Raw genomic sequence first — 15,936 nt, forward strand, 5'->3', positions numbered from 1 at the left:
TCAAGGAGAGAAAGAAAATTCCTTGATTCCTGGTTCTCCACCAATGTCAATAAACAGACACATTGACATTGACCCAATCTACTAACTTCTGAGCACAAAAGAACTACTTCAACCACATTCCAGAAAGCAGCATTTAAAATGAACAGGCACCCCACCACACAGCAAAAATCACAACCCCCCACAAAAAATCAGATCACATCCCAACAATGCCATCCATCCAAATAACCCAAAACCAGACCATGACTCAGAGGCAACCAAATGAACAAATACGATTAGCATCACACATATGATACTGAAACACCAAGGACTACAGACCAGCAACAACAAACAGCCAATCAAACAACCCCAAATCAGACCATGACTCAGCAACATCCGGACAAATAACACCCACACCAATTTACATCACACAAAAAAATATTTAAATGCCAGTGCTCTGACAGATGAGCACAATTCAAAGTGCACTGAAGATATCCCCTTGAATGGAGACAAAATTTGCAGCCAAATCACCATGTTTGGAGATCAAACCAACAGCCCAAACCAAGCTACTAACACATCTCAACCATCCTATTTCTATTTACTTTAGTTTAGTCTAGACGTGGCAGCATCTGGGCTACGTTGTCCATAGAGTTTATGCTTGAATGGAAGACCTTCAAAGGATAAAAGATGTGTGGTCTAGATTGGGAAGTCAAAAAGCACCTTAGAAGATGACAGTGGCAAATTATATCTGCACTGCTGCCTGGAAATCTGCATGGATGTGACTAGTAATTGAGCCTGACTTTAATGAGATTTTACCTTTCTTGTTAGATTGATGGATTATTTATAAATAATAATTAATTATAAATAATTAATCTGCTTTTAAACAAAGAAATACTGTATATTGTTCAAACAGAAAAAATTCCAATGAAAATGCCATGTCTATTTTAGCACTTAGATAATCATGGACACCTGCAGAGGAGGTGGAGGGGGAACACATGATGACATGATGTCAGCAAGCAAAAATAATTTACATACTTATGTCAGATATCCTTTCGGCTTGATATAGATGCCATTGCATGTACTAATTCCTCTTTGTGATTATTGTGTCATAAAATAAGCTGCACAAGATTTTCTCTTTATGGCCTTTTCTCAGACCCAAGACTGTCCTTCACGATTAAAGTGGTATGAACAATCCAATCTACAAAGTGTGTTATCCATGAAAAGAAAAATGTATTCAAGACCAATCAAATCAGAGCCAAACAATCTCAAAATCGTGTACTGCTCCAGTAAACCCACACTTTGAGAAAGAAAACAGGATGTGTTACTGCCCTAAGAGGAAAAGGATGGCATAGTGCAGCTGTAGTAAAAAGTTCATCCCTCATGTGAATGTGAAGTGTTGTAATTGCGGGAACTTCAAGGACTGGTCATAAGTACTTGTTCAGCACTGAGTTTGAACAGTCATTGAACAAGTATCATTAAGGACCACCTGTATTGCTATGGACTGCTCTCTCCTAATGGTATTCATACTGCTTATGGTTTAAAGAGCTGTAGATTCATCCTTTATATAAGAGATAGACTACTTTTGAGAAACCAGATAGATTTGCCCTTTCAGCCTAAGTGGGGCCAACAGATTACTTGTTGGTAAAACATGATTTCACTGGAGTGGACAGAACAGATTTCAGCAAGGGGGTGTGGTCCTGTAATCCTCCATAATCTATGTCTAAGACCAATTAGTACTATTGATAATATGCTTCTACAAGATTAAAGGACCCAGTTTATACTTTAAAGTCCTCAAATCTCCCAAATATAAAAAAGAAAGGACAGAATTTTATAGTCACAAATGTGTGCATATGGGGGCATGGGGGCTAATCATGAAGCACAATTTTCCAATTCCTATTATACATATTTGTTGCTATAAACTTTAATCTTACAATATCTAAAAATTAAAAGCACAGCAAACTGAAATTGGTCACAAAAGGTAAAACCTTTGTGGAGACAACTATGTCTTGTTTTACATATGTCTACCAACCTTTGGCACAAGCATGTTTATATCATGGCACACATTTTTTTCATCAGCTTCCTTTGCACTTTCCTTCAGACATCTACAGTATGTTAGCAATATTCAGAATTAAAAGAGAAAAGGGAAAAGAAACAAGTAGAATGCATAAATGAGACGCAGATGGAATACATACATACATACATACATACATACATACATACATACATACATACATACATAGGTGTCCCCAAAGCCAGTTTTAATTAACAATATTGCATTTATAAGTTATTATATTTGATGATTTAATGACTAAAGCACAGTACATTGGGTTTGCACACTACACTGAATCATAAATTATAAACCATAATATTTAGCAATCCAGATAGTAATTCTATATTGATTTCAGTGCTTGTTGCATTAAATTGCTGGTTATTATTGGCTTGGGATCATATTAGGTTTTCTGCACAAAAGTGAGCTTGCCTGGATCTTATGCTGAGCCACAGAGGCCTTGCTCATGTGCCCATTAGTGGGATGCATTACAGAATTATACATGAGAGGTATATTAGCTCCAGCACCAAGGAAATCATTCCCTTGGCATGAGCATCTGGCTTTCTTCAACTATTCCAACATTAATTACCTTTAAATAAGGCCTTAAATCATGGTGATTTGAATTTATGATTCATTGATTTTGATTACCTAATATCCATCTGTAATTAAAGCATTAAAGTAGTTGGTGCTATTTTCTTGCATGAATTGAACAGTTTACTTTTTAATTCAGGTTTATTTTTAATTTAGTATGTCACCTTATGCAGGATTTTCTATCTAGGTTTATTGCATGTAAGATAAAAGAAGGAATATAAATAAACAAGATTTACTCTCATTGATAAATAACATTTTTTTACATTCTTGCAATATTAATAATACATTATCTATGTTCCATATTATTTACACATCAGCAAACATGAAATTATTTAATCAAAAGTTACTTAAATATCTATAGTGTAGTTCTAGGATCTGTGGAGCAGTTTGCTTGAAGTAAAGGCTCTTGAATAAAGCTACTGAGATCTGAATGGAAAGAGACACAAGCAATCTGGCTTTTATTCCTGTAATGACATTCACTAAGTGATAAGGAACAGTTAAACATGAGTTGACCTGCTAGCTCTAATAAACATCCCCATATGGTGGTGCACAACCAGCTTTCTAAGATTATGGTGTCAAGTTTCAATTATCAGCTGTTCCCAAAGATGCTAAAGCTAAATATGGAAGCAAAGGACAGAGCAATAGAGTTTTAGTAAGAAGCAAGTTATAGCAAATATTGTGTTGTGGCTGGCTAGATAATTTGTTTATTGATATTATTACTGTACTGTACTGTAAGTATCTCCAAGTTGTGTCCAGATAAGTAAATTAAATTAGAAAGAAGGATATAACTCACAGTATCATAGATGCTGCTCTGAATTTAGTACTTCACTAATTATTATTCTGATAACTGTACATGAAGGTCATTTCAAACATAGATTTATCACTCTTTCCATCACATAAAATGAAGTTAAATAAACATGTGCTTTTGTAGCAACTATTTCTTCTTTAATTCTGAATAATTTCTTAATAAAAGGCAGATTCTAATTCTTTTTTGTGAAGGTCATCATTTTTACTAAACACACACAGAGTGGATTGACTTGTATCCAGTAAATTACCCAATTTAAAATTTGACTGCAGATGTCAGATAGAAAAGGATTCAGTATCACATTAATTTTTACATGTTTATACGGCAAGAAGAAAAGGAGGAGTTTAGTGGCTGTAAGGCTCAAATCATATATCTGAAATGAAATCAATATGAAATAGGTATTTCTTACAAAATATTAAACCACAAATTGTATTCTCAGTATTGTTGAATGTGCATTATAGTTAGGATTATTTTTTTTAAGTCAGTGCTACCTTGTAAATATTTCAGTTGCAGTATCAACAACTGAATCTACTTTGAGGGGTTGTTGGTGAATGTTCTTTAATACATATATCACCCCTAGAATTAGAACCTCAGATATCAACCCTCATGATCTTCAAAATATGTTGGAATTATAATTTATAGAATTCCCAGCTAGCTATTGACCATGTGTCTGAGAACTTTGAAAATTGTACAGTTGTCTCATCACATCTTGAAGACATCAGGTTGAGAAATGCTGAATTGCAACATGATTGTAATTCACTATTTATAAGATTTTGTACAGAGAATATCATCTCTCAGACAAATGAAACTTGAGGTACTGACTGAGGAACAAACCTGGCTTGTCAGTGGAAGACATCTTTTTTCTCTTACTTTCTGATAATATCCTTTCCTGTCTGCTGCCCTCTCTCCTATCAAAGCCCACCCACTCTTTCTAATAGCTTCTGCACCAAAACACCAGGGCTGCAATAACAAATGCTGCCTCATTTCAGTATGATGAATGAAGAGTTTTAATGAAACTGGCCTAAGCCATTCCTGGCAAGCTGCCTGCTTTTTCTTTGTTCTAAGCAGAGGTGATCCATCACCCACAGAACTCCTCTCCATTGCAACATCCCCAATCAATGCATCCTCTGCCTGTCTTCTTCCTTTATTCCCCCAGGTTCCCTTTACCCCCGGCTTTGTCACCTTTTCCTTACCTTTATTAGGCTTACAGCTCTGATGATGAGATGAACCTTATTTCCCTGATCTCTTTGCATCAGCACAGTTGTTAAAGACTAAGAAATGTTTATGAATGTCAGCTGCACCTTTCCTCCCCTAGCGAACAGTGACCTAATATATAAACACACAGCTCAACAGAATATCTGGTGACTATTAATTATCTCTGCCTGCCCCATTCTGTCATTAGGGTTGCCTCAATTTCCTGGGATAGGTTATTGGTCTATGATGTATAGTTTTAAAAAATCTGAAAAATAAATAAGCCATCCTTCCCTGCTTGGAAAATCCACAAATGGGCAAACTAAATCAGCAGTGCAGCCCACTCATCATTTTGGAAGAAAACAGATGAAATCTCAAGACAGGAATGATACCTTAATCAAACCAGGCAGTAGTGATGATTCCCCACCTTTACAAATCAGAGACATTACATAAGGTGCAGTGCCTATAAGGAGATAAATTTCTGTAGCTTGTTTATTTGTTGTACAGGTATTTTTCCCTATCATTGCAAGGAACCGAACCAGTTTTGACCTGTCATATTGAGGAAGACAGAGAACAAATGACAAAAAGAAAAATAGTTGACCTGGTGGCACAGAAAGGTAGCAGCCATAGAGCTAAAATTCAAGGGATTCTAAACATCTCTGAGCAGATTTTACTTTTGTTTTAGTTCTTTAAAGTTAAAAAAAATCAAAGGATGAAAGACATACATTAGTTGCTAGAATCTTCATGGGGTAAGTAAATTAAGATAGAAATAATTTCTTTCAATGCTCATTTGCTTCGTCTCTCTCCAAAGCAATTTTTTTAACAAATTTGGGCACCATGTTTGTGTCAGTGAGGAAAACATCATAGTACAAAAAATTAAGTGCAATCTCCTGGATTGCAGCAATAGTATGTGGGAGACAGAGAGAAAAGCCACAGTTAGAGGAATATTTGGATAAGAAGCAGGTTAGCCTGAAGAAGGAATATGGACATTGCAAGCATCTCAGATGGGACCCTCTCTAATTTCTTGGGCTGTAAAGATGTTGGGGAAGAAATGTACTTTCAGACTTGCATGATACTGTAATGTATGAAGTAAAATTAATTCATTTGGTTTTGCTTTCTCTCTGGACAGCCTTGCAAGACTGACAATTGCTGAAATTGTTCTCCTGAGTCCTGAAACAATCTACCTCTGCAGATAAGGATGGTTCTCTCTATCCTTGTTTGTTTGTTTTGCAAAAGTGAAGACCTGGTTCTTTTACAGAACCTTCAGGGCTGAAGAATAAGGATGATCAAAGTTGATCCTGAGTATGCTATGAAGGATGGTAGGCTTACTTTAGGTTTTAAAGTACAGTGGGTTCTTGTGAGATGCTTACAATCAGAAAATGTAAGTAGCATCGAAGACAAATTAATTATCCCCCTTTTTCTCTCCCCCTCCTTCTTTTTCTCACTCACTCACACACACACACACAAAGACAGTGTTTTAAAAAATGGCAATGGGAAATGCCAGTGAGTCTCTAATGTTACACATGGTTTGGTTGTTCTTGTAAAAAAAACAAATGAGATGTTTGAAGATTTAAGACTGTAGAGAGGGAAAGATGTAAATTGTTTTTGTTAAACAATTCCTCAGATAATTTTAATGGCTATGTTTTTGTTTCAGAAATGGAATTGTTATCATTAATCAGCATGTTTAATCTGGATTTCAGGATTATAACAAAGAAAGTTTATATTCATGATTTTTATAACAATAGGGGGGAAAAACCTAGGCTCTGATTAAATTGGGATTGCAAAAGGAAATTATAATGCATGATTCCAAAAAGCAACCTTAACGGCTCTGCCCGGGCTACTCGACGCTCTCTCAGGGTTGGCGGTGGAATTTCCCAGATTTTTGGTGCTGGGGGATTTTAACCTACCTTCCCTGGGGGGGACATCGGGGGTGGCCCGAGAGTTCATGGCTTCCATGATGGCCATGGACCTGACCCAGATTATTCAGGGCCCAACCCATGAGGGGGGAAACACGCCCGACCTTATTTTTATCACCGGGCAGTGGCTTAATGATCTGGGTGGGGTTTCTCCATCTGTACAGCCCCTCTCATGGACAGATCATCAACTCCTGTGGCTGGGCCTCCGTCATGCCACCTCCCGCTGCTGGGAGGCAGAACCGACCAGGTGGTTCCGCCCCAGGCGCCTGATGGACCCAGAAAGGTTTCAGACGGCGCTTGGTTTGATTCCTGCCTCCCTCTCCCACAGCCTGGTTGAGGCCTTGGTTGATGCCTGGCAATGGGCTGCTTCTGAGGCTCTCGACCACATTGTTCCTTTGCGGCCTTTAACCCGGTGCAGGTCCCGGTTGGCCCCATGGTTCTCCGTGGACCCACGGGTGATGAAGCACCGGAGGAGGGGCCTAGAGAGCGTTTGGAGATCCAGTTGGTCCAAATCTGACTGAGCGCAGTTAAGATCTTTCACTAGATCTTATCTTGTGGAAATGGGGGCGGCGAAGCGTACTTACTTTGCCACCCTCATTGCGTCCGCAGATGTTTAGGGTGACCCGCTCCCTTCTAAATCAAGGGACAGGGGAAGATCCCTTGGGGAGACGGGCCGAGGAGTTTAGTCAGCATCTGCTGGACAAGAACGCTCAGATTCGGACCGGCCTGGACACCGACTGGGCAGTATCTGACGAGGAGGAAGCGATAGGTCTGGCCAATATTAACTGGGAGGAGTTTGACCCTGTGACTCCAGATGAAGTGGACAGGATCATGGGTAGATTAAGTGCCACCACGTGTTTACTGGACCCGTGTCCCTCCTGGCTGGTTTACGCGGCTCGGGAGGTTACATGAGGCTGGCTCCAGGCAGTGATCAATGCTTCTTTGAGTGAGGGGTTCTTCCCTGCCACCTTGAAGGAGGCGGTGGTGAGGTCCCTCCTCAAGAAACCTGCTCTGGACCTAGGTATTTTAAATAATTTTTGTCCTGTCTCCAACCTTCGCTTTCTTGCGAAGGTTGTTGAGAGCGTGGTGACATGGCAGCTCCCGTTGGTCCTGGAGGAAACTGAGTATCTGGATCCGTACCAATTGGGTTTCAGGCCCGGGTACAGCACGGAGATGGCATTGGTCACGCTGGTGGATGATCTCTGGTGGGCTCGGGATAGGGGTTACTCCTCTATCCTGGTCCTATTAGATCTCTCAGCGGCTTTTGATACCATCGACCATGGTATCTTGCTGTGACGTCTCCAGGGGTTGGGAGTGGGAGGCACCGTCTTACGGTGGTTCTCCTCCTACCTTTTGGGCCGTTCACAGATGGTGTTGGCAGGAGGACAGAGGTCAACTCTGAGGCCCCTTGATTGTGGGGTGCCTCAGGGGTTGGTCCTCTCTCCCCTCCTGTTCAACATCTACATGAAGCCACTGGGTGAGATCATATGTGGTTTCGGAGTGAGGTATCATCAATATGCTGATGATACCCAGCTTTTCATCTCCACTCCGAACCAACCCAGTGATTCCCTCAACATGATGTCCCATTGCCTGGAAGCGGTACGAATCTGGATGGGGAAGAACAGGCTCCAACTCAACCCGGCCAAGACTGAGTGGCTCTACGTATCGGCATCTCGTGTTGTCCAAGATTCACCATCTTTGGTTATGGGGGGAGAGGTGTTTCCTCCCATTGATAGGGCGTGCAACTTGGGCATCCTCCTGGATGCACGACTCAATTTCGAAGACCATATAGGGGTCGTGGCCAGGGGGGCATTTGCCCAGGTTCACCTGGTGCGCCAGTTGCGCCCCTATCTGGACCATGATACCTTACGTACAGTCACTCATGCACTCGTTACCTCCCATGTAGATTACTGCAATGCTCTCTACACGGGGCTGCCCTTGAAGGCCACCCGGAGGCTTCAGCTGGTGCAGAATGCGGCCGCATGGGTTGTGATGGGAGCATCATGATACTCCCATATTACACCCCTCCTGCGTGAGCTGCATTGGTTGCCAGTTGCCCTACGTGTGAGGTTCAAGGTGCTGGTTCTTACTTATAAAGCCCTACATGGCTTAGGTCCTGGATATTTGCAGGACCGTCTGCTGCCAGGAACGACTTCCCATCGCCCTGTGCGTTCACACAGAGAGGGTCTCCTCAGGGTGCCGTCGGCCAGACAATGTCGGCTGGCGACCCCCAGGGGAAGGGCCTTTTCTGTCGGGGTGCCTGCCCTTTGGAATCAGCTCCCCCGAGAACTTCAGATGGCCCCAGATCTCCGGTCCTTTCGTCGTGACCTAAAGACATACCTTTTCCAACTGGCCAACCTGGACTGACGTTGGGGGTTTTGATTATGTTTTTAATTACTTGTTTTTAGTGGGGCTTTGTAAAATTTAATTTCTTTTAATATTTGTATTTATTGTTTTTATTGTTGTTAGCCGCCCTGAGTCCTTCGGGAGATAGGGCGGCATATAAATCCCATAATTAAATTAAATTAAATTAAATTAAATTAGAGATAGTGAGGGGACAGTAGAATACTTGTCTTCAAAAAGCTGACCAAACAGATGCATAAATCTGTTTCTAAGATATTTGGAGATACTTTGCAAAACTAGCCAAATTTCTTAAAAAGGTAAAATTATCACATGTTCACATTACGTAATATGGAAATGGGAATGATATATCTTATATTCAAAATGTTCTGATTCTAATCTGAAATTCAACTACGATAAACTGAAGATTTTTCTCCAGCAGACAAAATATGGAAAATTCTGAATGGAAAGCTCTATAGGATGTAATAGTTTATAACAATGGTCCTCAACCTTTGTGGCTTGGCTGCTGGCTGGGGGAAAGGAGAGGTGAACTGGGCCATGCAAGACTGGCTGGCATGCAAGCACACAGACACAGCTCAACTTGTGCGAGTGGTGGGCTGGTGTGCACACGTGCACACATGCATATGTGTGCTGGCTCCCTGCTCGTGCAGCCTGTTTTAAATAGGCCACGGCTCAATAATGGGCTACAGCCTGGGGGTTGGGGATCCCTGGTCTATAAGGTGTAATGGTTAAATTGTTGGAAATAGGAATGAACAGATCTAGGTTTAACACTATTCTTAACCATTGAAACTCATTGTATGACTTTGGGCCAGTCACTCGCTCTTAATCCATTTTACCTTGTGGGGCTGCTGATAGGATAAAATAGTGATACTTGTGTAATCTGACTTGATCTTGGAAAACAGTTCAGATGAATACTAACTGTAACAAATATATAAATATTATCAGAATATTCCATATATATATATATACATACATATACATGTATGTATGTATGTATTATACATGAAAGAGTAAACCTTTGATCCTGGTGACCAACCCAAATTGTATTTTGCTATATAAATAATATTTTAAAACAGTTGAAAGAAAAAATGTCAAGCAATGACCAGACAGTTAAAGTCTGCATATGTCTGGTGGAATTATCACAATTTGTTTTCCAACAAATAAATAATCTTCATTAGTTCAGCTTTGTTTTTTGCTGAATGTTTTTAGACTGTAGTTATTACCGACTTGTGTTATTGATTTTACTTATGTAATCTATGTTAAGCTATTATATTTTTAACGCTTATGTTTATTATTTGTTCTGGATCAAAGAATGGATATTGTTGAGAAACAAGCTACTTTTAGAGTTAAAAGGTGGTAACCTGAGGTTTTGATGATATGGATATTTATGGTAATATAAAGTTTATGTGAATTTTAAAAATAATTTCATTAAACATGCCCTATTGAGAATATGGAATAGATATACTGGAATGTCACTAAAAATTAGAATTACATAACCCTGCTTAAATGAATAACCAGTTCATCCAGAAGATTAATATCCTGTGATCTGTACACTAATGGCAACTTGGATGACTCATATCTTCCTTCCTCTATCAAATGCATTTTTTTGTTTATTTTAGTTGATCCTCCTTTTCTAATTCATTGTTTTATCTTCCTCTTTTATCTATTCTTTTTTTAGACTGCATACTTTAAAAATAAAAAACTAACAATATTTACATAACTCCATTACTATTTTTTGTAACTGGGCAAATAGTCCTTTGCTGAATGTTGGGTTATCAATTGGAGTTGATAACAGCAGTTGATTATTAAATGGTACATGGGAGGAGGAAGGAGGAAAACAATCTATTTTTCTTGTGGGTATAAAATTAAATATATATTTTTATCATTTGCATTTTCAGAAAACAAAATGTTTCTGCAAAGTTTTAGAATTAGTGCTCTCAGAATTTGTAAGTTTTGTTATAGTGAAGAGCACAGGAGTATTTTGCCATCTGGTGGTTGCTTTCAGCATATAATTAACTGTACTTTAACAATATTATTAGTTGTGAATAGCAAATAATAAAAAATACAAGAAAATTCTGCAGCATTTTATAGATATATATTTTAATAAATTACAGTTCATTTCATCAGATAAAATGGGTACAGTGCTATGGATATTATATATGCAACTCTTGTTTGAAATAGAGGTCAGATATTGGGAATGGTAGAAAGAGACATATATGAGTTATCTTAAATACCAAATGTTTATTGAATAGTAATATAGTGTGTAATATAGACATTCTTGCATTAATGGTGTAATTAGCATGCATTGTTTGAAGGCATTTAGTCCTATGGCTAATTCATATGCCATATGGCTTAATTTCCTGACAAATTCACTGCTTCAGATGAAATCTATTTTTGTAATTCTTTTCCAGAAGTGCAACTTTGTAGTCACTTGAGGTCAGTGACAGAAATTAAAATTAAAATTTTAAATGTTCTTCCAATTCCATTTGGCTATCTTCTGTCACATAGTTGCAGAGTTTTTTTAGTGTAATATGTATTGCTGATTGTATATTAAAGGATGCAAATATATGTTAATCTGATAATAATAATAATAATAATAATAATAATAATAATAATAATAATAATAATAATAATAATAATAATAATAAAGAGGAGGAGGAAGCATGCCCACTTTTGAAATGCAGCTTTTGCCACTTTGTACAAAACTAGTTCTAGCAGGTTTTATGCATTCCTGCCCTGGAACATGCTATAATTTGTTTCATTCTCTATTTGATTTAATGTACAAATAAATAAATATACTAAACATGATTATACTGTTTGTATGTAATAATATATTCCTTAATTTTACAAAACTGTAATATTACAATTTTGCAATAACTTTGGGAAGGATTGTGAGTCCAGGGACAAACTTTTCACTGTCAGACTAGAATTTATCCTAGCATTAACTTATATCCTTCCATCTTTCTTGATGTCTTTTATCTCTGAAGTTCTAGGGACTAGTTCAGATGTGACAAATCTAAGAATATGTGCTTTATGAAACTGAGCATTGTACCCATCATTATATGATCATCATCATCATCATCAAACTTTATTCATAAAACATGAAACTCAGTCAACTGAACACTCAAATTCACTGGCACTAATGGTTGACACAGGTTGCTGCCAGCATCCTAGATATCAACCAGGTAATCATCATCATATCATTATTATTATTATTATTATTATTATTATTATTATTATTATTATTATTATTATTATTATTATTATTATTATTATTATTATTATTATTTTAGTTCAGAGGGAAGGCACCTATCGTTCTGCATAGGTCCCTGCATTTATTGTCCAAAAGCCCTCCAGAATGAATGTGGCCAATATTTTGTCCTCTTTTCCTCTTTCAGGGAGATTTTAAGGGCATCATGTTTTAAGCCTTGCAGAGATTTAAGGCAAAAAAACTTTTTACAGAGACTGAATCCCGCCCCTCCCAAAAAATCAGCTTAAACTCCAGCTTGTATGTAAGTGTGTGTGTGTTTGTGTGTCTATGTATGTGTATGCAGCCCTACCCAATTAAATGGCATCACTTCCCTAGCCTTAGTAAAGCATGTTGTAAAGTGTAATCTCAGATTGGAAAAGATTGTCCCACCTTGTCTTCAGTAATTAAACCATAGTTTCCTGCTTTGATGATTTTTATTCATAATTAGAAAATAGATTGGTTTTTCATTAGGGACACAGTGGAAAACTATGTCTTATAAAATGCCAGAAATATGGATCTGCTTTATAGAAAAAAGGAAAAGGAAATAGTATGCAGTGCTACGTAACGCTCAAATTTATTAGATCAAGGGTATGCCTGAAAACAACACAATGACAGTAATAATTTACTTCCCTGTATCAGAACCATTGACTTTTTAGGCTCTTACAACAAGATAAACCATGTCTTTGTAACACTGAATAATTCTTCATGTGGCCAGAAGGGACCATTTCTGATTTAATTGCAGGAATCTAAAATGAAAATGACAGATTCAAGTGATCTGCCCCTGTTTAAGATTCTGAGCTATAGCACTGCTAACTCAATCTTGGCTAGACAAAGATGCTTGCCATACTTTTTGAAAGAACAGCCATAGAAATGTAATTGCAGCAGAAGCTTTGTATACAGAAAATCCTAGTTCAATGTTTGACTTCCCCAGATATCACTGGAAAAACTCTTCCCTGGAATATTCAACAGCCATTACCCATCAGTGACAACAACACAAATGTGGACTGATAATTGGTTTAAGTATAACTCTTTATTTGACAACAATGAAAGGTCTGAGATCTTAAATGAAGAATGGAGATTTTGAGAGCATATTAGAACATGGTTAGAAAATGGCTACTGTGGTGGGCATGACACAGGCATTAGGCAGAAGGCAAAGAAGCCATGTTGCTTCCTTTTATGCAGGATGAATTCTATTTGCTTTTCCCCTTCAATTTACTTCTGTCTTCTCTGGGCAGGTAAGCACATTTCCTGAGCTTCAACCACAATTATTATTTTTTATTTTCTATGAACATCTTTGCAAACCAAAAACTTTATTGGAAAGAAATGTAATATATGAGGGCAGCATTTTTGTTTTGCATCATGCTAGTGCTATTATAATAAATAAATAAAAGTTGTGGGGTTTTTGTATTTATTTAGTTTTTAGTCCAATCACATTTGAAACCTGTCAATGCCAAACAATGCATCTGTGGGTATATTTGTACCAGCCAGCCTTACACTGGCGACTCAGGTCTTATGCTTTCTTTTATGGGGTTCTTAGTGTTTCTGTATCATAGAAACTGAGCTGAGGTAAAACTAAACAAGCTTCAGACTTTATTCTACATGCCATATTCTTGTTTTTCATTTTTTTTCTGCTTTTCTCTTTCCATCAGTTTATGGTTCTGCTTCCAATCAGTACATTATCTATCAGATATCATGCTCCTGCTTCAGTACTCATAATGAGGAAAAGATAACTATCTTTTTTATTAATAACAAAAATGGTTGTGCATAGCTTTATTATTATTATTATTTTGTAGAAGACAAAGAGAGTAAAAGAAAGAAAGTAATTGGATTGTTTTCTCTCATTCTGCTCAGTGAAGCATTTGGGATGCCATAAGTAGCTTCTTGATTTCCCCCCTCCCCTTTTTTTCCCCTTATTTGCTGCTTTCTCTAGGCTTCCTTTGAAGGATCAGACAAACATCACAGAGAGTGGCCTAATGATAATCAATGTCAGAATCCTATTCCCTCCACCCCATACGTGCAGACAACTGCCTTTTAAATAGGAATTTCAGTTCTTGTTATATCTTTTCTTTTGCCATGTTCTTAGTCAGCTTAAGATGTCTTAGGAAAGAAAGCATTATGTAATGTGTGTGTGTGTGTGTGTGTGTGTGTGTGCGCGCGCGCACACACACACACACACACACACACACACACACACATGCACAGCCCATAGGCTACCAAATGAGGATGCATCTTCAAAGATTGCTTGGAGATGGGAGATATTTCTAATATAATCTACCAGATCCGCTGCCTTGATTGTCCCTGTGACTAGGTAGGAGAGATTGCAAGCTAACCACCAGATTGCAGGAACACAAGTAAGCAGTCAGACAAGGAGACTCGAACACATTGGTAGCCTCACAGTGCAATGAACAGGGACATACATTCAATTTCACAGCTACTAAGATTGTTGGCCATGCAGGTACAAAGATAGCCAAGGAAATTATTGAAGCCTGGGAAACAGGCTCCTTGTCAGTTAATAGAGTGCTGATTTACCATCAGCTTATCAGGTACTTAGGAACTGAGGGCTTGGCAGCTCAAGGAAATAACAGCCAATCATCAGTCATCAACACACCAATCAACCAATAGGAAGGCACCACATAAATATGACTCACAGAATAACCCAAATATTCCAGTAGAGAGAAGTTCCCTGAAGATGGGCGCCACCACAAGTCCAAAACCCTCTGGTCCTGGTGACTGACCCAGATTTGATTTTGCAGTATATTATGTAATTAAAGTACAGCAAGGTTTATACAGTATTGATTAGATTATTAACACTAAAGTTTAAATACCCTAAACCTTTTAAAAAAATCATTTAACAAAAAGTGCAAGCTATATGACAGAATATCCAAATTTAAAAAAAAAATACTTTAAAAACTCTTTAAAAATAACTTTGTTGTCCTTGGAACTCTCTGTCCCTCTAGGTAACATTATCAATGCATTATTTTCTTTAATTAAAAAGATATATCAATGTTAAATATGATATTTGAAATGATACTGTTAAAAGCACAAAGTTGTTTTGTTTTTACATTGTAAGTTCCTTATATATATCCCCCTGTGAGAATTTATCCGATCATTACTATTTTCACATAATTGTCCTGAACCTCATGTATATTAAAATGAGAAAGGCAGTCATTAAATCAGATATGCTTAATCTCAAGGTTAATTTTGGTCCATTAAAATGATACTTCTTAATTGAAATTTTTCACAATATGATTATGAGTTAGTTTCTCATATTTTTAAAAAAAAAGAAATTAAATTCATTTACAGTTGATTTTCCCATAGCTACATTTACCATACCAGTGAGCACATTTTAGACTGTTCTTATATAGTTCTTCTACATATGTACATAAATAAAGGAATGCCACTGTGTATGTTAGTTTATACCTTTAAGATTCATTAGCTCTACCCAGAGCTTTTTTTTTTGTCATAGAAAGTCCAGAATGGAGTTCTGGCACCTTTTTTGGCTGGAACCCTGTAGGGTAGGCAAGGCAGGTTGTATGACGTGTGTGAGTTCTGGCACCTTTTTTTTATACAAAAAAAGCACTGGCTCTACACTAATAATTCCTTTAAGGGCCCAGTCACACTTTATTTTTAATATAACAATTGTCTAGGAACCCAAGTTAATTTCTTCCTTTCTTCCCTAAAATACTTAATTTTGAGGTAAAGGAAGATTCAGCTTTCCTTTAATTTGAAAGCAACACTTACACACATCTTTTACCAATCATCATTTCAGAGGAAAAGAAAATGTACAACCTGTTTTCAC

This window comes from Vipera berus, assembly GCF_964194415.1.
Source record: "Vipera berus genome assembly, chromosome: 4".
NCBI classification, from domain to species: Eukaryota; Metazoa; Chordata; class Lepidosauria; order Squamata; family Viperidae; genus Vipera; species Vipera berus.